General features: G+C 37.5%; 1 protein-coding gene and 2 long non-coding RNA genes across 9 annotated transcripts in view; 2 read left to right on the forward strand and 1 right to left on the reverse strand.

Annotated features, from left to right (window-relative positions):
* Positions 1-25,216, forward strand: part of LOC108582052 — a 103,163-nt gene extending 77,947 nt beyond the window's left edge. The window contains exon 2 of the long non-coding RNA XR_001895170.3: positions 16,407-25,216. This is a non-coding gene — a long non-coding RNA (uncharacterized LOC108582052). The remainder of the gene's footprint in view (positions 1-16,406) is intronic.
* The window catches only part of CADM1 (cell adhesion molecule 1), a 332,199-nt gene that overhangs the window by 90,848 nt on the left and 215,613 nt on the right, over positions 1-25,738 (forward strand). The gene's annotated exons all lie outside the window — the stretch shown is intronic.
* On the reverse strand, positions 18,270-19,124 carry LOC103877922. Its single transcript, XR_637846.3, has 2 exons — positions 19,035-19,124; positions 18,270-18,657 (listed from the first exon to the last, which is right to left on the reverse strand). It is a non-coding gene; the product is annotated as an uncharacterized LOC103877922 (long non-coding RNA).

Below are 25,738 nucleotides of genomic sequence, written 5' to 3' on the forward strand. Positions count from 1 at the left end.
TTAGACCATTCTGCTAGAAGATATGCTAGTTCTTCCTCATCCAAGTCTAAAGTTGTAGATCCTTTTAAAATGCTGCTAGTGTACAGGAGATCCTCCTTATTAGGGGATAATTGATGCCTAGAAAAGGTCACCTAAGTGAATCTACTTAAATCAGGCACCAGAATTTCACAGTAAATACAGAGAAAGAGATTTGATTGAACTTTATTGTGGAAGTGAAACTAATAATGAGGAATACCATTTTATATTTAACAACATTTAAACTATAATTGCATCTATGCTAATTCTTAGAATGAGCAAAGAATGAAGTGATTGTTTTCCAGGGCAATTTTTCCGACAAAATTGGAGGACAAAATGCCACAGTGTCCTTATCTTTATGTAAGTGTTTAGCCTGAATTCATTCTTGTGACTTTTCCCTTCTAGTGGTTCTTTGGTCTAACTTTACTAGAAACTCATTGGCTCATGATTTTGCTTGTTATTCAAGCTGTCTTATTGTGACTTTCATTGATTTTACCAAATTCTGTTCCTTTGATGAGATTTACAAATTTATTATTTATTATTTTTATTTTTTTGAGAGTTACACTTTTATATTGCAGTCTGTTTTCTTTGTATATGTGGTATAGAATCTTCCAGAGACCTACAAAGAATATGATTCCGTGGACAGAGATAGACTGTTGTGTTAATTTGGGTGGGGATTAATTTTATAAGTGGTTTCTGTGTTACTTATATATTATGATGACTTTGGCCTTCTGACTAACTATGGGTGCTTGAATGATGAATATTAAGATAACTAGGACTCCCCAAACTAATAAAAATATCATAATCATGTTCTTTACATAGTTGAAGTGTTGGGTGTTTTTTTTCTACTCCCCAATTATCTACTTTCATGAAAATAAAAGTCCATTGGGCTAAATATAATTGACGTAACAAAAAATAAGCAAATGGTTCTAGAAGAGGGCTTCATTTTAAGGCAGCATTTGCATTACTTAACAGATTAACAATTATATGCTTTGTGTGTATGTGTATATACTTATTTAAGCAGTATTTGCATAAGGAATTCACTATGAGTGTGATATCATGAGACTGATGGTGGAAATCAGCTTGAGATTAATTTTAGCATAATGGTTAAGAACTGAACCGGAGCCGGGTGTGGTGGCTCACGCCTGTAATCCCAGCATTTTGGGAGGCCAAGGTGGGCGGATCACGAGGTCAGGAGTTTGAGAGCAGCCTGGCCAACATGGTGAAACCCCATCTCTACTAAAAATACAAAAATTAGCTGGGCATGGTGGCATGCACCCATAATCCCAGCTACTCCACAGGCTAAGGCAGGAGAATCGCCTAAACCCGGGAAGCAGAGATTGCAGTGAGCCGTGATCGCACCACTGCACTCCAGCCTGGGCGACAGAGCAAGACTCTGTCTCAGGAAAAAAAAAAAAAAAAGAACTGAACTGCAACCACACTCCCTGGGATTCTGTTCTGTCTTCACCCTTTACTAACTGTGTGATCATGTTCAAATTTTGTAATCTCTCCATGCCAGAATTTTCTTGTGTTGATAATGGAGACAGTTATTATATCTTTCTCATAGAGTTGTTTCAAGATTTGAATGTACAAAGTGTCTAGAACAGTGCCAGACACATAGTAAGCACTCAGTAAATGTTCAGAGTTATTGTGATTTGATTTTTGTTTAAGATTATTATGAATATTATAGGGTTTTTGCAGAAGAAGGCGATCTGAAGAAAACTGCTTTAAGTTGGCATGAGAATGTTAGGTCTTTTGTTGTTGTTGGCAACAAAGTAATAATCTCAGAAATATTTGTTGAAGGAAAAAACCTAAGTTTGCTGTTGAATGATATATAAAAAAACTCATGTTTTTGAGCAAATATGTTTAGGTCTTCTAACCATTTAAGTGTGTTAAATGCTCCTTATGCACACCTTCTCTTCCCTCCTATGTCTCTTTATTCCAAGCCCCACTCCTGTGGGTAAATAAACCAGATATTTCTTTAGGTTTTTACAAAGAAATCTGAAAGTGACTAATTTAATGGCTGAATGAAATGGTATTTTAAATGTCTTTTCTCAAGTGTAAATACAGTGAAATTGCAGTGAGAATTTATCTTTCAGTTGATTACTTGCTTCAGGTTTTAGGAGTGATGGTGACAGATGAACAGTAATTGAGGTGTGAATAAAATTTTGGAAAAGATAAATGATATCATTTCTTGTGGAAAATATTGCATTCTTCCATTATAGTGCACGGTTGTTTATTAGCTATCTTTAGTGGGGGAAGGACCCTTGATGCTTGTAAAACACCTGTGGTTTTAAATTGGCTTAGGATAGATTAATGGTAAATGATTAGAGACCTCACTGGATTGACAACCACATTGCATTTGTAACTCCAGTGAGGTAGTCGGCACATAAGTGGAGCAGCCCTCCTGTGGGTTATTATCTCTCAGGGCAAGAGAGAAGTACAGTCTTACTGCTAAAATTTGTCTTATACTAAGTTCTTTATTTTAGAATTGGTTGGAAGATTGCATTGTTTTCTTTCATATAGACAGGTAATTTTGAATCACTTTAAAAAAGCAGTTTCAGGGGCTGGGCACAGTGGCTCACGCCTGTAATTCCAACACTTCGGGAGGTTGAGAGTTTCACTTGAGCCCAAGAGTTCAAGGCTAGCCTGTGCAACATAGCAAGATCCTATCTCTAAAAAATTTTTAAAAATTAGCCGGGCACGGTGGTGCTTGCCTCTAGTCCCAGCCTACTTGGGAGGTTGAGGTGGGAGGATCACCTGAGACCAGGGAGGTAGAGGCTGCAGTGAGCCATGATTGTGCCACTGCACTCCAACCTGGGCAACAGAGTGAAATTCTGTTCTCAAAGAAAAGCAGATTCAAAATAATTTTTTAAAAAGCTTAAGTTTGCTTCATAAAGCTGTTTGTAAAAGCAGATTCAGGATTCATTTTTTAATTGCTTAAGTTCACATTATAAAGCTGTTTCTATGCTTTCTCACATCAACTTAATTTAGTTTTGAGAATAAAAAGCATATATTGCTAAAAGTGAACTAGCATATTTTCAAGCTTTATGTGTAAAAAAAAATCTTGAAGTCTGTTATTAGTGGTTTTGTAAAAATTTCTGTTTTTAGTCTTGTCAAGAGGTGCTTCATAAAAACCAGGCAATTAGAATGAAGAGAATTTCAGTCCTAAGTTATTTGAATTCAAAGCCTTTCCTGTGTTTTAATTTACTTTGTATTTGTTTTTATCAAACTCCGGTCCTATTTGGAGAAATAAAACCATTGACTTAGGGAGTTCCAGCTCACCAGTGAGGGTACTTGAAATTAGAGACCCCAAATCATTGATAACTTTCTCTTGTGAAACTGTTTTAAAATAGAATTTCCAGCTGGGCGCGGTGGCTCACACCTGTAATTCCATCACTTTGGGAGGCCTAGATGAGCGGATCACCTGAGGTCAGGAGTTCGAGACCAGCCTGGCCAACATGGGGAAACCCCGTCTCTACTGAAAACATGAAAATTAGCTGGGTGTGGTGGCGGGCGCCCGTAATCCCAGCTACTTGGTAGGCTGAGGCAGGAGAATTGCTTGAACCTGGGAGGCAGAGGTTGCAGTGAGGCGAGATCGTGCCATTGCACTCCAGCCTGGGCAACAAGAGCGAAACTCCATCTCAAAAATAAATAAAAATAAATAAATAAATAAATAAATAAAAAGAGAATTTCCACTTTCTTTGGCCACTAAGAATTGTACTTTTTTCTTAGTTGTTTATTTCAAGGGTGAAATTCAGTCAGAGACTCTATGGGGTCCCTACTGGGTAGGGCTTCTTTTGCTGTTTAGATTTCACATGGCAGATTGTAGTAAGGCTCTCCTAATTCTTAACATATTTCCAGTTTTTATTAAGTTTAAAAATTTAAGCCTTTCCTATCATTCCATAACTAAATATAGTAATGAAATTTTATCTGAAGTCAGGAACATTATCCAAATCTGATTTGATGTGTGTAGGGTACTGCACATTCATTGAGTGGTACAGATTGTGTTAAATGGGCCTGAAATAATGTTCAGGAAAGAGAATCACTTTCTGTTCTTCTTGACACAAACAGTTTGTCACAGATATGCATTCATCTCCCTATCTTGTTAGTGTAGTCGTTATATTTTTCATTACAAGTTTTATGCAAATCCTCTAGTTTTCCTTGATTAGGTTTACATGAATACATTGCAATTATAAACTGGGTGTTATTAATATATGTGATTAAACATGTAATTAATATGTGTAATGACATAGAGTCATGGCAGAGCTGGGTTCTATGCTGATTTACTGTATAGGTGCTGCATGCACAAAGACACAGTTAGGATTTTATGCTGAACATTTTCTCACACTGTAAATCTGCAGTGTTTTGTCGCCAGGGTATATATGCTTTTTCATTTAAGTTCAGGAGAATCCTTTTTATGGTCATGACAGCAACTGGATTATGATTGTTTTTTACTGTGACCGTATCAAATACTCCACCCAGAGAACCCATAGAAGAAAAGTTTGGTGTGATGTCATGGTTCCGTGTGTGCAAGCAACACTGTGCTCTCTGCCAGCCACACTCTGGAATGCACAGATTTTACTTATTTGTTTGTTTGTTTATTACATGTGTTAAGCTCCATGTTAAAACTCATCTGTTAAATAACCTTTCTCTCTTCTGTCTCTTATGTGTCTGGTTTCCTTCTTAGCTAAATTTCCCTTTTTTTAAACATTGAAGAGCACCTTTCTGCTTTTTTTTTTGTGATCATCTGTATGTCATATCCTTGTCCATCTCATCATTTCACATTTTTTAAAGCTCTGTAAACAGACATAATGCACCCCCTGCTTCCTTTTTGGCATTTATTCTGTTGCTCTTCCCCCTACCCTCCCATTCTGCCTCTAGACTTTGTTTCTTTTCCTTAGAAAGGAATTCTAAATTAAACTATGGCAAGAAAATGAAAATGGCAAGGGTACAACACTGTAAAGGACTAAAGGGGAATAGAAGTAAGTTAGGTTATTGAAATCTCGATGTGAGGGAATAATGAGGATAACCCAGGTTAATTTTCAGATGTGTCCTTTACCCAAATAATTGTCTGAGACATAGACGTTATCAGAGAGAAGCTAAGAAGCACAATTTGTAAGAGTCTTAAAAGGGTAATGGAAGACACACTTAGGCTTAGCATCGTTAATGGGCAGAGAGGTTCAGGTCATAGTTGATTTGAGTCTGCTTAAAACGTTGTGCAGCATGTTGTATTCAGTGTTTTGCTTAGGATGCTGGGGATGGCCCGAGGGCCCAATAGCTACCAGTGTATAATTTTGATTTGAGTGCTTAAGTAGGTATGTTTTCCTGAAAAAACATGAGCAGTAAAGGTTGACTTGGATTCGTATGCGGCATGTTTCCAAGGGGGACCTGGGAACAGATGTGTTGTCTGTTCTGAATGCGTTGGGATCCATCCATGTTTTGCGTACAGACCCCTTTCTGTCTGGTGCACTCTGCCCTCTAAAAGCTTCCTGAATTGCTTTGTAAACAAGGCAGCTACTCCAGCTGCAACTGTTGGGTTTGGACTTTTGCCAGCTTGAAATTTATCCCTGCCCTAATGTTATATATCTGGGAGCAGGCAGTGGATTTTTTTTTTTTTTCTTTTCTGTAAGCTTTTGGACGCATTTCCTGAGGAAGATCGTCTTGAGTGTTGAGGAACCCAAGGAACCCAAATTCCTTAAAACTGCATGCATTCTCTGTGGATTATTTTAACCACCAGGTCAGATTTCAGCACCTTTCCTATACTTTTCTCCAGTTACTTAGTTGGGTTATTGCTTCATTAAAAACCCACAATTCCTATGTCTTTTATCTTGGTGAGCCACTTGGATTCAAGAGGACTAGATTCAGCCCCTTGAGTGAATGAATGAAGATTGTTTCTCAAGATTCCTTTCTTCGGTATGCTAATATTTAACAATGAAAGAAAAGAAAGACAAAACAAAAAACCGAAAAACAAAAAAAGGGATAAAGTGAAGAACGGCATTTCTTAAGAAATCTCCTTTGAGGATTAGCGCTACCTGGCAGTTGCTAAAGTGACTCTGCGCTGCATGGATTTTACATTGTCTGTATGTTATGTAGAGAGGTGTTGTGATGTCTTCTTTGAGTACCTGAAACACCAGTGTTCTTGTAGAAATTGGAGTTTTGCTTTATTATATTCTTGACTTGTTGATGAGTTTTCCATTTAAGCCTCTTTCTTCCTTCTTTCTTATCTGGCTTTTGAAGTCTTCTGCACAGGTGGATTCCTTTATGCCTTCTCACTAGATCAGGATTTTAAAAATGTTCATTGTTCATCTCTTCATATACGTTATAGCTGCCTGGGCTCCCTTTTTGACCTCCTTGGGCTGATGATGTGTGACACTGTGCAACTAGAGTTGGTATTTGCCAATCTGTATGCCTTTGGTTTATTTCATATTACCGGATTAAAACGAAAATCTATTTCATTCCAGTAGCAGCAGAAAGCACAAAATCTTGAGGTTCCTGCCAATATTCTCTTTTTGGAACACTATCAAAAATGTAACTTTTCTGTTGGAATAAGTATTTTCTGGCCAACATCTCCCCGCCCGCCCCTGGCTTCTGTGTGATGAAATAACATTGGCTTCTTTTAGCTCAAGATTTGGACTATTTAGGAGCCCTTTCACATAAGAAATGGATGTCTTAACTAATTTTCTTGGACTAGAGTTGATTATGAATAAGTGCTAGGAGGAGGGGCTATGTAGAACCTTTGTGATGTAATATGGCGTAGTAAAAGCAGGACTAAAGGAGATTTCTCAGGATTGGGATGGGGGCATATCCTTCCTATGTCATATGATTTTAGGTCAGTAACCAACACAGTTGGGAACCTCCCCACAGCTTTTGGCTGCTCCTCATCTTTGAAGAGTGCTGGCCTGCATAGTGGGATAGAAATCCAGGCCTTCATTGATTTATTCCTTTTGGTTTCAGTCCCAGATCTCGAACTGTGCAGGGATTTAAACTGATCAGGGACAGTCAACTAGCTGTAGTATAAAGAAATGAGCTGTTGTGCTTGGGGGAAAAAATTGTTGTTTGAAGAAATGAAATTGACACATTTCCTTTAGGCAGAGGAAAGTTAATACCTTGGAGTGTTACTATTTTTTAAGGGGGCCATCATTCCATTCTCATTTCCAGTGTTCACATGTAAAAATAAGAAACAGTGGGGCTTTTGTTTTAGCTGTTGCCAATACCAACATTTACTACCTCCTTTAGAGTTTTTTTTAAAAGGGCTCCATTTGACTGAAAATTTGCTTAGGGCTGAAACTTGTCATTTAGTTTCTGAGCCTACAGGCAAATTGCTACCACCCCGCAACACTCAGCCCTTTTAGAACAAGAACACTTTTTAGGAATTTGATAATTAAGGAGCTTTTTTGGCATTTAAAATTGCTTACCTTTCTTCAATACACAAAAACTAAACTCAGCTCTGCCTCTTTTTTTTTTTTTTTTTTTTTAAGACAGAGTCTTGCTTTCCTTCTGTCACCCAGGCTGGAGTGTGATGGTATGGCTCACTGCAGCCTCGAAACCCCCAGGCTCAGGTGACCCTCCTGCCTTGGCTTCCCAAGTTGCTGGGACCAAAGGGCACACACCACCCTGCCGAACTAATTTTTAAATTATCTCTAGAGACAGGGTCTCACTATGTTGCCCAGGCAATCTTCGTGCCTCTGGGTCCCAAAGTGTTGGGATTACAGGCATAAGCCACTGTTCCTGGCCAACTCTGCCTTTACATGATAGCTCACCCTTTCAAAGTTAAATTTGAAATAAAAGTGGTCCTCTTGGTTGGATTTTTGAAACCTTCCTAATGTGGAATATCAGATTGTTGGGTGCATATCTAGGCATTTCAGCAGCACTTAATGAAAACAAGTGCTCCAGCCTTTCTATACCAAGATGCTGCTGACCCACATGTCATACCTGTGCTTTGGTGCTTTTTCCTTATGGTCATGGTAGATTTGCATTGAACTCATCCAGTGGTTCAGCTTGAAAGACCATAAGCCAAGGTTAGGGAACCATAGAACTACATATTTTGCCTTGTGAAATTAATATTTGAGAGAAATGGATTCAGGTCCCTGGCTTCATTGTTAACATTATCAACCAATAGCACCTGCAGTCTTGGAAAAGTTCAGCGAAGAGGTGAATGGGTTCTTTTTTAGCCTTCACTCAAACCTCTAGCACATCTAAGGCTAGAGTATGTTGATCTTTCAGGTAGTGAATCATTACGGTCTCTCCTGGTGAAATTCAGCAGCAATCGCACTTCATACTTTAGTGTGATATGGGAAAGTGCCTCTCTTGTACATATACCCGACACTAGATGATTACATTTTACCATGCTTCAACTGTGGGGGCATTTTATCACTATATATCACTTCTTTTTTTTTTTTTTTTTGACAGAGTTTCACTCTTGTTGCCCAGCCTGGAGTGCAATGGCACGATCTCGGCTCACTGCAACCTCCGCCTTCCAGGTTCAAGTGATTGTCCTGCCTCAGCCTCCCGAAGTAGCTGGGATTACAGGCGCCTGCCACCACGCCCAGCTAATTTTTTTGTATTTTTAGTTGGGACGGGGTTTCACCATGTTGGCTAGGCTGGTCTTGAACTCCTGACCTCAGGAGATACACCCGCCTCGGCCTCCCAAAGTGCTGGGATTACAGGCGTGAGCCACAGTGCCCGGCCATATCACTTCTTAACATACAAATTGCTTAGTAATGTATAACCTAATCTTTATTCTTTATAAATATTTTATTATTTATTATAATGATGTATATAATATATAATTATATAATTATAATATATAAATATATAATAATTATAAGTATTTTATAATGCAGATGCTTTTTACAGGTGTATATTTCACATGTATTTATTCTTTATATTATGGAAAATAGGATTTTGTTAATCTTCAGTAAAGGCATCTTAAATGATCTGGATTTTTAAAAATTGTTTTGTTTTAAAAATCAAACCTCTTTAAAACATCTTAACATCTTTTATGTATTCCGGGGTCTAGCATTAAAACATCTTAACATCTTTTATATATTCTGGGGTCAAACATACTCCAGAGGGATTTGGTTAAAATTTTTCTGAATAGAAATCCTTGGCCGGGCGCGGTGGCTCAAGCCTGTAATCCCAGCACTTTGGGAGGCCGAGACGGGCGGATCACGAGGTCAGGAGATCGAGACCATCCTGGCTAACACGGTGAAACCCCGTCTCTACTAAAAAAAAAAAAAAAATACAAAAAACTAGCCGGGCGAGGTGGCGGGCGCCTGTAGTCCCAGCTACTCGGGAGGCTGAGGCAGGAGAATGGCGGGAACCCGGGAGGCGGAGCTTGCAGTGAGCTGAGATCCGGCCACTGCACTCCAGCCTGGGCGCCAGAGCGAGACTCCGTCTCAAAAAAAAAAAAAAAAAAAAAAAAAGAAATCCTTAAGGAAGCAAGTGAATATATGAATAATGAGGGAGGAAGTATTTGGATATTTTTAAGGAAACAAAAAGGCAGCCCTAATTTTAGCATATGGGGTCTAAAGATACCATTTACATTTTTATACCAATATAAAATCAAGGAGAAAAGAAATATCCCCATGAGAAAACTGAAAAAACCAGTCAAAATTAAGCAAAATCTAATTGAAGAGTCATTTAAAAGTAAAGGCCTATATTTTATGACGCAGATGCTTTTTAAAGTTGTATATTTCACATATATAGAAAAGTTTATAGAACCACACCTAGCTTTGTCACATCTTAACACTGTGCCATGTTTGGGCGTCCTCTCTTGTGTCTGCCCCATCCCTCACCTCATTCCTTATCCTTCCTCCTAGGATTAAACTAAAATCCTGAATTTACTGTTTATCAATCCCATGTCCATTTCGATCATCTTCCTACAAACATGTTTGTCTATGTATAGGGTGTAGTATTTTTGCATGTTTTAGATAAAATATTAAACATAATGATATAAATACTGTTATGTTGTTGTATTCTGAAATTTGCTTTTTACCTTCATACTCATTTGTGAGATTCATCTTGATGCATGTGGCTCTGGTACACTTATTTTCGCTGCTATATATATTTTATGTTTTGTGAATACCACTGTTTATTTATTTATTCTCCTATTGATGGACTCTTGCTTGTTTCCAGTAGACTGTTACCTCCAGTGAAAGGATGACCATTCTTATGCATGCCTTTCTGTGTGCCTTCTACTTTTGAATGTGAGTAGGAATTTCTCTAGGGTAACACCTGGAAGTGGAGTTGCTTTGGACATCTTTGGCTTTCTTGGATAAAGCTGTCCCTCTCCCACGTGTTTGTGCTCATGACTGGTAGCATAGGTGCTGTGAGAGAACTCCCATAGCTTCGTATCTTCTTCAGTTCCAATACTGGTATTGCCAGAAAATAAGATTTTCATTGATTTGATGGTAGTGAAAACATATCTTCTTGTTTTAATCTGCATTTCTGCTGGACACACTGGCTTGCACCTGTAATCCCAGCTACTTAGGAAGCCGAGGAAGGAGGATGGCTTGAGGCCAGGAGTTTGAGACCCACCTGGGCAACATAGCAAGACCCCATCTTTAACCAAATGAAAATAAATTAGCCAGGATTGCATGCCTATAGTCCAAGCTACTTGAGAGACTGAGGTGAGAGGATTGCTTGAGCCTAGGAGTTCGAGACCAACCTGGGCAACATAGTGAGACACTGACTCTTTAACAACAACAGCAAAAATCTGCGTTTCACTGACTTGTAAGGTGGAGTATCATTTCACATTTATTGGCCTGTTGGGTTTTCTCTTTGTCAGTTTCCTAATGCTCAGTCCTTTGCCTGTTTTTCTATTGGATTATTTTGTTTTGTCTTTTTTTTTTTTTTTTTTTTCTTTCTGATCAGGGTCTTGTTCTGTTGCCCAGGCTAGAGTGTCTCACTGCAGTCTTGACCTCCTGGGCTCAAGTGATCCCCCTACCTCAGCCTCCCAAACAACTGAGACCGCAGGCGTGCACCACAGTGTCTGGCCTTTCTTCTTGATAATGTGGAAATGTGGAAATTCTTTGTGTTCTGAATATTAATCCTTGTCGGTTATATGCATTTAAGTATGTGGCTTGTTTTTTATTTTTATTTTTGTTTTATAAAACTTTTAAATTAATTTTAATGCAGACAAACTCAGTCTTTTCCTTTATGGTTTTGTTTTTTGCTTATTTAAAAAGCCTTTCCTACTTCTGAGGTCATAACAAGGTACTTTCTCTCCCTTTCTCTTTTTTTCTTCTAAAAGTTTCAGAGTTTTGCATTTTACTTTTGTTCACCTATCTGGAATTTTTGTGTATGATATGCAACAAGGGCCTAATTTTTTTTTTTTTTTTTCTGAGACAGAGTCTTGCTCTGTTGCCCAGGTGGGAATGCAGTGGCATGATCACGGCTCACTGCAACCTCCACCTCCCGGGTTCAAGCAATTCTCCTGCCTCAGCCTCCCAAGTATCTGGGAGTACAAGTGTGCACCACCACGCCCAGCTAATTTTTGTATTTTTCATAGAGACGGGGTTTCACCATGTTGGCCAGGCTGGTCTCGAACCCCTGATCTCAAGTGATCTGCCCGCCTCAGCCTCCCAGGGTGTTGGGATTACAGGCGTGAGCAACCGTGCCCAGCCTAATTTTATTTTTTTCTATGAGGGTATCTGGTTGTTTCCGTGCTGCTTTGAAAAACACACACACAAAAATACATTTTTTTTTTTCCCCCTAAAAACTGACTTTTGTTTTTGGAATTTTAAAACCAATTTGAACTTTAAAAAACTAATTTCAGGCCAGGCACGATGTCTCATGTCTGTAATCCTAGCACTATGGGAGGCTGTGGAGGGCAGATCACTTGAGGTCAGGAGTTCAAGACCAGCCTGGCCAACATGGTGAAACCCTGTCTCTACTAAATACAAAAATTAGCCAGGTGTGGTGGTGCACACCTGTAGTCCTAGCTACTTGGGAGGCTGAGGCAGGAGAATTGCTTGAACCCAGGAGGCGGAGGTTACAGTGAGCTGAAATAGTGCCACTGAACTCCAGCTTGTATGACAGAGGGAGACTTCATCTCAAAAACAAACAAACAAAAATAAATAAATAAAAAACTATTTTCAGACTTACCAAAAAAAAAAAAAAATTGCAAAAACAATGCCAAAAATTCCTATAGATGTTTCATCTAGATTCTCCAAATGTTAACATCTTACATAACCACTGTAGAACCATCAAGATCAGAAAGTTGGCAGTGGTTCAATACTATTATCTAATCTCCAGACTTCATTCAGATTTTCCTGGTTGTTCTCACTAACAACCTTTTACTGCTCCAGGATTCGATTCAGGATTACACATTGCATTGACTTGTGATGTTTCTTTAATCAATCTGTGACTGTTTTTTTCAGTCCACCTTTGTCTTTTCTGACCTTGATAGTTTTGAAGAGTACTGGCCAGATATTTTGAAGAATGTCCCGCATTTTGGATTTTTATGATATTTTCTTCATGGTTGAATTTGGTATGCATTTGTTTGCAAGAATGCAATTTGTGTCCTCAGTGTAACATATGAGGAAGTCTATAATGCCCATTTATCCTGTTATTGGCAACGTTAACTTCGATCATTTGGCTAAGGTGGTGTCTGCCACGTTTCTCCACAGTGAAGTTACTGCTTTTCCCTTTGTAATTTTTAGCATGCACTCTTTCCTGTGGTGTTTGCTAAATGATTTTCTATTTCCATCATCCTTTCCCCATTTGTTAGTTGGAGTTCTATCAGTACCATTTATTGAAGAGTCCATCGTTTCTCTAGTGAGTTATATGTTTACCTCTGTACTGATTTATAAATCTACTTCCACATCTCTGCTAGCACCTGCTGACTCCCTACCTTTAGGGTTTTATACCCTTTCGCCTTCTCACCAGCAGCATACAAAGGTACTATTTCCCCTCAGCCTCATAAACGGAGTATATAGTCAAATTTGGAGTTTTGCCAGTCTGATCAGTGAAAAAAAAATGTATGTCTCTTATTATGAATAAAGTTGAGCATTGGTTCATATGTTTTGGGCCATTTTTGCTTATTCTTCTGTATACTCCGTGTTTATGTCCTTTGCCTATTTTTCTATGGGAATGCTAGTATTTTTCTTTTAGATTTCTTAGAAGCTTTTTTTTTTTTCTTTTGTGTGATAGTCTCACTCTATCGCCCAGGCTGGAGGGCAGTGGCATGATCTCAGCTCACTGCAACCTCTGCCTCCCGGGTTCAAGCTATTCTTCTGCCTCAGCCTCCTGAGTAGCTGCAACTACAGGCACGCACCACTACGCCCAGCTAAGTTTTGTATTTGCAGTAGAGACGGGGTTTCACCATATTGGCTAGGCTGGTCTCGAACTCCAGACCTCATGATCTGCCCACCTCGGCCTCCCAAAGTGCTGGTATTACAGGTGTGAGCCACCACACCTGGCCTTAGGAGCTTCTTATGTGAGGCATTATAATTCCCTTGTCTGTGATAGGTTGCAAACATTGTTTTTCGAAGTATATCGTTTGTCTTTTGGCTGATAGCATTTTGTTTTGTTTTGTTTTGCTATGCACAAGGTTTTTTTTTTTTAATACATTTTTATGTACACAAAGTTATTTTTTATTATTTCAAGATTTGCCTTTTCTCTATCATTATAAGAGACTTCATGCAAGTTTTCTTTCAAAAGTTACGTGGGATTTTTTTGTGGGGGTGTTGGGCTTTTTTTAAAAAAGACTTAATTTTTTCGTAGCAGTTTTAAATTCACAGCAAAATTAAAAAGAAGGTACAGAGATTTCCTTGTCCCCACACATGCGTAGCCTTTCCTGTTATCAACATCCCCTACCAGCGTGGTATGTTCGTTACAGTTGATGAACCTACACTGACACACCGTCACCACCCAATGTCCATGGTTTACGTTAGGGTTCACACTTGGTGTTGTCCATTCTGCGGGTTTCAACAAATGTATAATGACACATGTTCATCCTTATACAGTATTTTCACTGCCCTAAACATCCTCTGCCTTCTGCCAGTTCATTCCTTCCTCCCTTATATCTCTGGCAACCCTGATCTTTTTTTTTTGGAGATGGAGTCTTGCTCTGTCACCCAGGCTACAGTGGCACAATCTTGGCTCACTGTAACCTCTGCCTCCCGGGTTCAAGCGATTCTTCTGCCTCAGCCTCTTGAGTAGCTGGGACTACAGCCATGCGCCCCCATGCCTGGCTAAATTTTTGTGTTTTTAGTAGAGATGGGGTTTCACCATGTTGGCCAGGCTGGTCTCAAACTTCTGACCTCATGATCCACCCGCCTCGGCCTCCCAAAGTGCTGGGATTACAGGTGTGAACCACCGCACCTGGCCCACCCCTAATCTTTTTACTGTCTCCATAGTTTTGTATTTTCCAGGATGTTATATAGCTAGAATCATACAACATGGTTGCTTTTTCAGTTTGGCTTCTTCATTTATTAATATGAATTTAAGGTTCCTCTATATCTTTTCATGGCTTGATAGCTCATTTCTTTTTAGCACTGAATACCATTCCATTGTCTGTATATACCACAGTTTGTTTATTGATTCACCTAGTGGAGGACGTTTTTATTGCCTACAAGTTTTGGCAATTATGAATAAAGCTGTTATAAACATCTGCGTGCAGGTTTTTGTGTGGACATAAGTTTTCAACTCTTGGGTAAATACCAAGGAGCATGATTGCTGAATTGTATGGTAAGAGTATGTTTATTTTTGTAAGAAACTGCCAAACTGTTGTCAAAAGTGGCTGTACCATTTTGCCTTCCTGCCAGTAATAACTGAGCGTTCCTGCTGCTCCACACCCTCCCCAGCATTTGGTGTTGTCGGTTTTCTGGATTTTGGCCATTCTAATAGGTGTATAGTGATACGTCATTGTTGTTTAATTTGCATTTCCCTGATGAAATATGATGTGGAGCATCTTTCTGTATGCTTATATATATCACCAGCAAATAAGCATATATATATATAAAAGATATATATGATACATATCAGATATATATGATAGGCTGGGCACGGTGGCTCACACCTGTAATCCCAGCACTTTGGGAGGCCAAGGCAGATGGATCACGAGGTCAGGAGATCGAGACCATCCTGGCTAACACGGTGAGACTCTGTCTCTATTGAAAATACAAAAAATTAGCTAGGCTGGTGGCGTCGGCACCTGTAGTCCTAGCTACTCGGGAGGCTGAGGCAGGAGAATGGCGTGAACCCCAGAGGCGGAGCTTGCAGTGAGCCAAGATTGCGCCACTGCACTCCAGCCTAGGCGACAGAGTGAGACTCCATCTCAAAAAAAAAAGATATATACGACATATATGTAAGATATATATGATATATATATAAGATATATATATATCGCCACCATATATATATGTAGGTCTGATTTTGAGAGTATTCTGATATGTGAAGTATGAATGCAATTTAATTTTTTCCATTGGCTGTCCACTTGTCCAAACATTATTTATTAAAAAGGCCATCTTTTCCCACATTGATCGGAGGTGTGATCTCTCATCATATACAATTTTCTATGTGTACTTTTTTTCACTTTCTGAGCTTTTTGTTCTATTGTTCTGTTTCTTCATGCAGCAAAACCACACTCTTCCACTTGTAGAAGCTTTATAATATTTAAAAATATCTGGTAGTGCCTGCCTCTTCCCTATCCCAATGTAGAACACAGACACACACATACACTGTTTTTCTTTTTTATGTTTTCTTGGTAATTATTTGGTTGGTTTGTTTTTAATTTATTTAAGTTTTTATAGCCAACAGACCTAGTTGGCATCTAAGTAGCTGGCATTTCTTTGCTATTTCTAGAGACTTTCTTTGCCACCTAGTATTGACCAATTCTTTGTTGATAGGACATGTATTCTGAAAAAGAATGAGCATTTTATATAGGCTGGGTGCAGAATTTTGTACATACATCACATGTTTCTGGAAATTTAAAGTTTTTGTGCGCTTCTGAAGCAAATTATGAAGTATGTGTAAGATTCAGGGATATCCTACAGCCTGCTCTCATATGATGTTCATCATATAGGTCAGTGGGTAGACCGCAGGTGGACTGTGAACTGGCTAACGCTATATAAAAGAGGTTTCTATATGTGATTTTTCTGGAAAGAAGATACATCAATCTTTTAAAGATGTTTTATCATCACAAAAAGTTAGACTGTTCCAGGTAAAGGTGAGAAAAAGACTGGAATTAAATACTCTGTAAAAAGATAATGAGGATGGCTTTGAAAAATTGAAAGATGAAAAAACAGCTCTTTTTATACTATTGTGCTCAGGATACACTGACTATAAAATTAAAGTATATTTTAATATATTAGTAGGTAAAGTTTCTAAGAGGTAAATGTCTACGTTTACAATAATGGTGTTTTCTCTCGTATTTCTTTTAGGTAAGTGACAATCTTATGCTCGGATACATCAGCTTCAAAATGGATGGATTTTGAGGGTTTCCTTCCTCTTCTCTGATGCTGTAGTAGTAAGTCATACTTCTCGCGTGTGCTCTGGTCTGGTCTGGTCTGGGCCAGGGGATTGGCTTGACAAAAGAAACTAGATAATTTCTTGTAAACACTTTGCCTTTTTTACTTGATATGCATGTTTTGTTAAGAACTCTTTGTATGTGTAGTCTCTGAGATTACACAGAAGAATGAAAGGACTAGCTTCCAACTTTCAGGAAGACTGGATTTTAATAAGAATACAACAGAAAGAACTTGGGTTTTAGAGTTGTATTAGGTTTGATTTTCACTTTTTCATTACTGTGTGATAACTCAGTTGGATATCTTTTTCTTCTTCTCCTTCCTCATTTACTCAGTAGGTATAATAATAACTACATATCAGATTGTTGGGAAGAGTAAATCAGGGAATATCTATCCTTATCACAGTGCTCCAATATATAGATTTTGTTGCTCATTTCTTCTTTCCAGCTCTATCCCATGGCTCAGAAAGAAACAACAACGTCTAGAATGTAGAAAAATAGAGAGTAACTCTCCTCTCCTGTTATCTGAAGGGTCTTTGGCTGAGATTCAGGAAATCTTGGAGACCAGGCACCAAAGGATTTTGTAAAGGAATCTGTAGTGGGTCTAAGTAGGCACTTTTCAAAGCCTGAGCCATCTTCTTGAATGTCACAGTCACATTAAAAGAGCCTAGTTAAATGTGGCTTAGATATTGTTTCACAAGTGGCCTTAGTGGAATCCCTGTAAATAAATATGTTAGAATATTAAGTTGGGAAAATCTTCTTTTGTTTAATCTAAAATGGAATTTATACAAATGACTAAAGAATGTAAGCTGAGATTGTTTGATCTCATGTGATTCTTTAAATAATTGTCACATTGTTGTGTTTAGAATTAGCTAGCTATCTGGCCTAGTAAACAGATGAGCAATATTCACTGAGAAGGAAAAGTATATACAATTTGGTTTGGAAAGTGGAAGAGAACCATGCCTAAGTTGGAGAGACACAAGTGAGAAAAGTCAGGGGGAAATTCAGGCATGGGCATTTTAGTTCATATGGCTCAAATACCTCTTATCCAGTGGCATAAGGCCTGACTAGAAATGTTCCTCTCTAAGGAGATGCTGGGGCCAAGGGAGACTACAGTTCATTGCACATTCAGAGATTAAAATATCTCCACATTAGTTCCAGTGAATCATTTTAAATTATTTTAAAAGCCCTTTATATTTTAATCAGAGCCTATTCACGACCAGTTAATTTGGATGGCACGTTCTAAAATTACTTTCCCCCAGTGATGTGTTGTACCATTGCCATTGAATGCAGAAACCTCATGGAAGAGGGGATTAAGGAAATTTGAAAGTACCGAGGAGCTGTTGATCTTAGTTGAGTGTTTACTGATTTATGAGTAGATTAAGATTTCATTCTTGACATCTGATTTGGATGGGATAATGAGTAATGATACTCTTGTAGAGAGGGTGAGTGATTCCACAGGATGCCAAAAGTGTAGCAATGTGCCCATTTCCCCAAATATTCAGGGAAGACTTGATGCTGTGGCATTGCTGTAGTACTTTCTTCAATATTTGGATGTAGTCTTTGGGTTTAGGAGGTATTGTTCTAACCCTCTTTGGTAGTCTCAAAATTTTTATCTACCATGTTGTTCATCTGTTCTACAATTAGCAAAGGGGTGCATGCCTTGTTAAGAGTTCTAACTGTATGGCACACTTCCTTAGTCATTAACGTAAACGTGATAGAGTACAATGTCTCTTATTGTCACTTGAGAATTTAAAAAATGAGCTATACAGATCATGTGTTGGTTCAAGTTTGACTTTTATGCTCTATTATTCTCACTTCAAAGTTGATGAAACTGAAACTCAAAGAAAGAAGACCTGCCTTGGGTTACATATCAATTTATTGATAGAACTCTAGGCCAGTGCTTTTATTGATAATGATCTTCATTCTGCTTCTGTTTGATTGGGGAGGAGCCTTGTGCTTAGCTGTACTATTCTACATCTTGATACATTGACTTTTCATTTTGTGGGAGAGTAGCAGCAGCTCCTTGGAAGTTGTTCATTTTACAGTTAGCTAAGGTAGAGGGGCTGGTAATGTTCAGTTTTTCTGTGCCGTTCTCCTGATATGTTGGCTCAAGATACCAGAATCTATCTTGGAATGTTGTGTATTACCCATTAGTTACCAATCTTCTGCAGGGAAAGAATATAAATAGGAGAAAAAAGAGATGGACAGGATGAATTTTTAAATTATAGCACTGAGTAACAACTGCTAGTCATGAAGTTTTTGGCAGTTTGTTAGAATCTCATTTTAAAGCAATAACACACTCAGAGTTGTATTCAAACACTGAGATAAATGCATCAACCTAAATTCATGGTTTTGTTTTTTTCCATGTAGCTGCTAATTATTGAACATAACGAGGCTTATTCATAATTTCTTTTCTCCTGCTTGATAGCCATAATCCTGTATTTGTGCTGCTGTCATTCCCATGGTAACAGACTAATGTCTGAAGCATAAGATTATTAAATACAGAACAGTACATTAAAATAATGCTAAGGTTCTGACTTACAGAGAGACTTTCACACTGGGGCAAACTTCAAAAAAAGAGAACACTTATACAGAAAGCAATTTACTTGGCCAGTAATGTTTAGTATTCCCATAGCTATTATGGAAGAGATTTGTTTGAATTATAGCCTCTTCCTTCCCAGCCCATCATCTCCTTTGGCTTTGCAGCCAAGTCTTAATCTGGTGTTTATGATGTCAGCCTGTTGCCATGGGAGTTATTCTGTCACAGATGTATTGTGACTTCACTGCAGGACAGAAGCAGTGGAAAATTTAGGATGATATAGAACAACTCTAAAGTTAATCTCCTGCATATCTGTTTTGGAAAAGAAGTATTCCCTTCATCTTTATGTGCTCCTAAAAAAAAAATAAATAAATAAAGTTAGTTAAGTGGTGACTTGTTGAAGGTTGGCCAACGAATATTGTTGAAATGACCAAAATGCCAAAAGCCACCACTAAGGAAAAAATGTTATGTAGCTCAACCCTAGCTCTCTGAAGAGTGGTCAAGATTTATGTTTTTAATCCTATGCTACAGTAATGAAGCAAACCATGTCTGTAGCACATAAATTGATACACCATTTTTTCTGTTTTTCTTGTAAAGGACTTTCTTCTATCTTAAATCTAATGTGGTCACATTCACAAGGACATGCACCCTTTGCTTCCACCGCCAGTGACAACCACATCTTTATTATTCACAGGACATATGTGGAGGCCCTGCCAAACAGAGAGGCATCTTTGAAGTCAAATTGTATAGTGCTCATAGCACGTTAGCATTATGGTCCCTCAGGGGCCCCTTCGTCATCTGGTATCTGGGACAGTCCCCCATTTGGATGGCATAAAAATAATCTAGGTTCTTTCCTAGGGATGAGAGATTTCCACAGAGTTAAGCTAAGTACACAGGTGATCCTGTGTGCATGATGAAGTCTTTGAATGTCATGAACCAATAGTACAAATGAAATGCATGTACCTTAAATGATTTCTTTAAAAAAGAAATATGGGATAGAAGGAGAATAAAATGCTATGTAACAAATAAAATCTTTTGGGCTATGTTTAAATAATATGTAAAATTAGAAAATTAGCTACAGTGAGTCTTTTTAAAAAAAGTTGGAATTACAGGGTTTGGGATTTTTTTCTTGTCCTCTTCTCCGTGTTTGAACTTAATAGAGAGTTTTAATATCCTTCCCCTTATTAAAATAAACCATTAAAGTAGGCAAGGTTAAGCAAGTTCACATTTCAAGCATCTCTGATTGGTGGCGATTTGTCACTAGAAAGCTGTGGTAGTCACCTTGGAATCTGCGTACCTTTTTTTGTGTTTATGAGAATAATCTCTCTTCTGCTCTCTCACCCAAATCAGCATCCTTCTTAAAGGACTGGGGCTGTGCCGTAGAAACTCACGTCAGCATAATATGCCATGTACCTCTATCATGATTTTTTTTTCAGCATTTTGTTAAGCCAGCTTCAGAAACAGCAGTGAGTATGTGTGTAAATGATCTGCTTTAAAAAGCAGATGTAGATTAATGCACTGGTTTAGTATTTTTCCCAACTTTTTCCTTTTCCTTTTCTTTATCTTTTTTCCCCCTTCAATTCTCTGGGATAATCCTGATGATAAATCTCAAAGAAGGCAGAAGAATTTGTTTGTTTTCTGTACTTTATGTCAATGATTCCCAAACTTGGAGAGCATCAAGAAATCCTGAATGCCTGCTATCACCCCCAAAGATTGTGATCTAATTGTTTGGGGATGTGGTTAAAAATATCTTTAAGTGATTCTGATATACAGACAAGTTTGCTTTCTGCTTGCTATATATGAATAGCTGAAAATTGATCAAAGGCAAGTCTAAATATCACACATGTACTTAATTTTTATAAATCTGTTGCGTCCCTTCCTACTTTATGCAAAGTCTCATTTCCTCTGTTACAAGAACATACTATACAAGTAATCAATCTCTGACCATGAATTTTTCCCTTTCTTTTGGAATGAATAATGGATGAACATTAATTATCTCTAGTGTTTTGTTTTTTATTTTCTACTTTTTAAAAAAATTGGCTTCAAAATTTTAGGAAATTTTGCATCAAGACTATAAAACAAAAATCATGTGGCTCATAGGGAAATCAACAGGGCTCCCGTTTTAGAAACTTGATTAGCACTGGAAATTGAACTTTAGTTTTTGACGTTGGGTTGCACACTATGCACCATCTCTGTAGTGTGCTCAGTCTGCATGCAAATTGTTTTCCTTAAGCTCTTTATAAATGATGAGGTGACATTAAAAGAATGGTTTAATCATGTTTTTGTTTTTCAATATGTAATGCTAGAGAAGACGAGAAGTAGATTTCTTCATCTCATAAAACAAAGTACCTTTGCAATAAAGTTCTGACTAAAACCTAATCCGGCATTTTTTTTTTTTTTTTCATTTATCTTGGTTATTGCTTTTCACATGTCTCGTGGTTCTTGTAAACATGATTTTCCCTCTGGAGCTAGATAGAAAGCTAAAGTCATAAAGGAAAGTGTTGATATCCAAGCATCTTGCTTCTGATGTTTAGCCTTAAGAAATATATTTGAGCTTAAAAGAAAAGTAATAGGTTTGCTTGAATTTTCTTACTTTCCCTTCACATTCTCTTTTTCTGCGTGTATGGATAGCCCTAATACTTGCTTTAGATAGAGATCTGATGTAATTTTATGAAGCAGTGCTGTCAGATGACTGCAAAGGATGTTAATGTTTCTGTTGACACTGCTTTTGTAGACTTCCAAAGAGCATGTGCAGATGTTAAGTCTGTAGATCTAGATCTGTAAGCACAACCATTGTCTTTGTTTTAAATGTTTGAATTTGTTTTAGATAGTCAAAATGATTACTCTACCTGTACGTATTATGAAAAAGGGCTTCCCTAAGAGCTTGGGTAGTTTTTTCTTCTGACCATCCAGAAAGATTTTTCTTTTTCTTTTTCTTTTTTTTTCTTCAATAAATTCAGCCTTTTCCTAGCAGATGATTTATTACTGTGGTCGGTGACTCTGTATTTGGCTGATTTATTGAAAAGTTCATTTATTATCAATAAATTTAGTTTATATTCATGTTAAGAACAGTGCTAATGCCATAATGCTTTGTATTTTCTCATTTTTTTTTCAGGTTTGTTCCTCTTTCATAGCTATGTGGATTAGGAACTAAAACTGAAAAGATCCCCTTTCAAATTTCAGATTGAATTTTAAGATACAAATTTTAATGAGATAATTTTGGAATGAGTGGACCTTATAAGGTTATTCAGAGCTGTGGATTTTTTTTTTTAATAGGGGAATAAGAATGCATTCTATTTTTTTAAAATGCAACCTCTATGTGTTTTTTTGTCAGATACTGTTAACATTTGGTCGTTTTTTCTAATACTTTATTTCCTAAGACTTTATTCTTCTATTTGCTTAATGACAACCCTTAAAAGTATATTTTATCCCAACTTTTCTATTAAATCTTTCTTTCCTTCAGTCTTCTATGAAATCTGTTTCATTTAAAATTTTTTTCTAATTCTAAAGGTAGAATCTTTATGTTGATGGAAAAAGAGAATCCATAAAAGTATAGTTTAGAGGACAAAATTCAGCTATAATCCTACCAGAGAAAAAGATTCTTGATATTACTATTTTTCACTTTCCATGCATATTACCATGCCTACTTCAGATTAGACTCTTCTTGTTTTTATTTATTTACTATTATTTGCAGTCTTTTGTCTTTATAAATATTCTTCAAGCATACATTTTAAAGACTATATAATAATTTTGTGGATGTATCATAATTGAATGGGCTATTTCTCCTTTTTTTTTTGGAAGAGATGGGGTCTCACTGTGTTGCCCAGGCTGGTTTGTAGTGGCTATTCACAGGTGCAAGCATAGCATACTATAGCCCTGAGCTCCTGGCCCAAGAGATCCTCCCTGGGCCCAGGAGCCTCAGCCTCCTGAGCAGATGGGATTACAGGATTACTGTGCCTGGCTTGTTTCACCACTTTTAATCCTCTAGATTTTTCTACTGTAAATACTGCTTTTATGAACATCTTTGTATTTGGTCTTTGCCTATATTTTATAGTGTTTCTTTGCAGGTTTCACAATTGAAATTCCTGGGTCAGATAATGGTTGTTTTGATTTCATTCCTCCTGGCTGGAGATGACCATCTTACTGCAGGGTCATTTGTGTTTGGGAATGTGAATGTTAAGTTTTTAAAGTATTTGATACATTATGCAGAAGAAAAATATAATTTTGTTTTAATTTGTGTTTATTTGCTGTCAATGAGGTTGTTTTCCTCCAAAATTTTATTAACAATTTGCTTTTCTTTTCAGTAGCATTTTAGGTTCTTTAGCCCATTTCTGAATCAGTGTTTAATGTGTATGTATATGTGTGTCTGTGTGGTATTTAATCAATGTAAATAGGCTTTTTAGAGTAGAGATAATAAACCCTTATATGTCCTATTATAACTCTTTGAAAATTCTCTGCCTAATTTTTGCCTTTTCTGCTTGAATAAGAAAAGCTTTAAGAAATCATTGAACTTAATGAATGACTCATTTATTTAACAGACACTTATTGAGTATCTATTATGTGCCAGGTACTGGAGTAAATAGACAAATACCTCCCCCTGTATGGAACATATATTGGAGTGGGGAGTAAGAAATAAACAATTAACACAATAAATGAACAAATTGTGTAGTATTTTAAGAATGACAGCAACTGTGGAAAAAAATAAGCAGGATAAGAAGGAGTAGGAGTACTAGGGAAAGGGTTACAATCTTAAATAGAATGGTTGGGACTGGCCATAATGAGAATATGACATATGAACAAAATTGACTTGTTGTTTTTCTTGTATAGAAATATTTGTTCTTTGTGGTGATATTGTTAGTGTGGGCCTGCTATTTTGTTTTTTAATAACACGGTTTAATTCTGTGCTCTGTGGGTGATCTCCTTTTTAGGATAGCTAAAATGAATCACCTTGGTCCAGAGCCCTGCTATACACTGTTGAAGGGGTTTGTAAGTTGATCTTCCTGTTCACATGTATGGGCAGGAACTCTGCCTTTAATCAAACTTCACCTGCTGCAACACCAGAGCACTGAGTTTGTGGCTGCTGTATGTCAGAATGTGCATAGCTGTAAGAGAAGTTTTGTCAATGTGAATTTGAGGGCGGAGTGAGATTTCTTCACCGCCTGGTGAGAAATAATTTAATCTGTCTTGCAGTAAGTGCTAGTGTTATGTTTTGTTTCAGGGGAAAAAGGAAGAAACCATTTTCATGATGCAGGTGTTGAAATTTCTGGATCCCTCTCTGCCTCCCCCATCCTCCTCCTCTTCTCTTTTGCCTTTTCCTCCTTCTTTTATTTCTACATCTTTTTCTTGCTTAATTTTAGAATTTGATTCTGTTGCTGGGTGTTATTTATTCTCTGGCATAACCATTGCAGTTCATTTTTGGAGCTGTGCTCCAAAGCCATTCATATTTTAGAATGGAACTGTGTTGTTTTGTCATTCATCACTCAAGTCTGAAAGACCATTGTAATCGTTTTGCTGATAAAGAACATGAATGTGAAGAAGAAATAGTGGTAAACCAGACAGCCCTGAGAGTGTGTTGTCTTGAAAAGGAGCATGGGATCACAGAGAAGTTCTTTATTTTTGTTCATTTAAATTGATGAATTCTTTAAATTGTATGTCTAATTGTACTCTTTTTTTTATAGTTTAATGCAGACAGGTTATAAGATTCTAGACGCTAATTCACACTGATTTCTTTGACAAGTTAGGAGACAATTGTTGATTCATAAAACATGAGAGGAACTTTGGGTAATTGTCGATTGTATGACTATTCTTTTATGCATTCCTATTGCTTTGCTATCGGCAGTCATTAAATGGATTCAATTTGAAATCTGAATGAGAAATTAGTGTATTCTTATGAATGTGCCTCACATAAATTTTAAATGAAGTGTTTGACTTTTTCATACACATCAACTTGGCAAAAGAATTTTAATTATTTCATTGGCTGAGTTTATGAGATTCATAGTTCAAGATTACTCAAACCAGGGTACATTAAGAAATAAATATAATTAAATGCTCACAAATGTGATGGTCTTAAACAGCAACTGAGCTGTAATAATTGTTTAATGTAGAAACTTCCTCTTTTGTTTTGTCATACACTATTCTCGTAATACTCCCAACTGCTCCCCCAACCTTTTTTTTTTTTTTTTTTTTTTTAAAGAGTAGCCTAACCTTTTGCTGGTGACTCCGGCAACCTATTAGAAAATGAATGGCGGTGCTGTTTCAATTTTCCTTTCAGCGTTTCAGTTAACTAAACATTTACATCTGATCATTGTCACCTAGTTTTTCAAAGCACAGGTGTTTTTTCTTACCCTTTCTCTGCCTCAGTCTCTGCCCCGCTTTTCTCCTTTTTCTCTCCCTCTGTCCCCTACTTCTCTCCTTCCTTTATTTCTCTACACTTCCTCTCTCCTCTCTCTCACCTCCCTTCCTCCCTCTCCTCCCTGTCCCCCAACCCTTTCCCCCTCTCCCTCTCTCTCAGTGAATATCACCATTTCCCAATATAATTGGGCTTGTCCAGTTCTACTTGTAGAATATTGGAGAATTTCATCTTGAACGTACGTATACTCTGAGCAGGAGTGGTAAGAAATGTGACTGTTTAGCTAAAAAATTAATAGCTCGAAATCAGTGAAGCCGCTGTCACATGCTCCATCTTTGTAAGCACCACTGCTTTTCCT

The sequence above is a fragment of the Papio anubis genome, chromosome 12, assembly GCF_008728515.1.
Source record: "Papio anubis isolate 15944 chromosome 12, Panubis1.0, whole genome shotgun sequence".
NCBI lineage: Eukaryota > Metazoa > Chordata > Mammalia > Primates > Cercopithecidae > Papio > Papio anubis.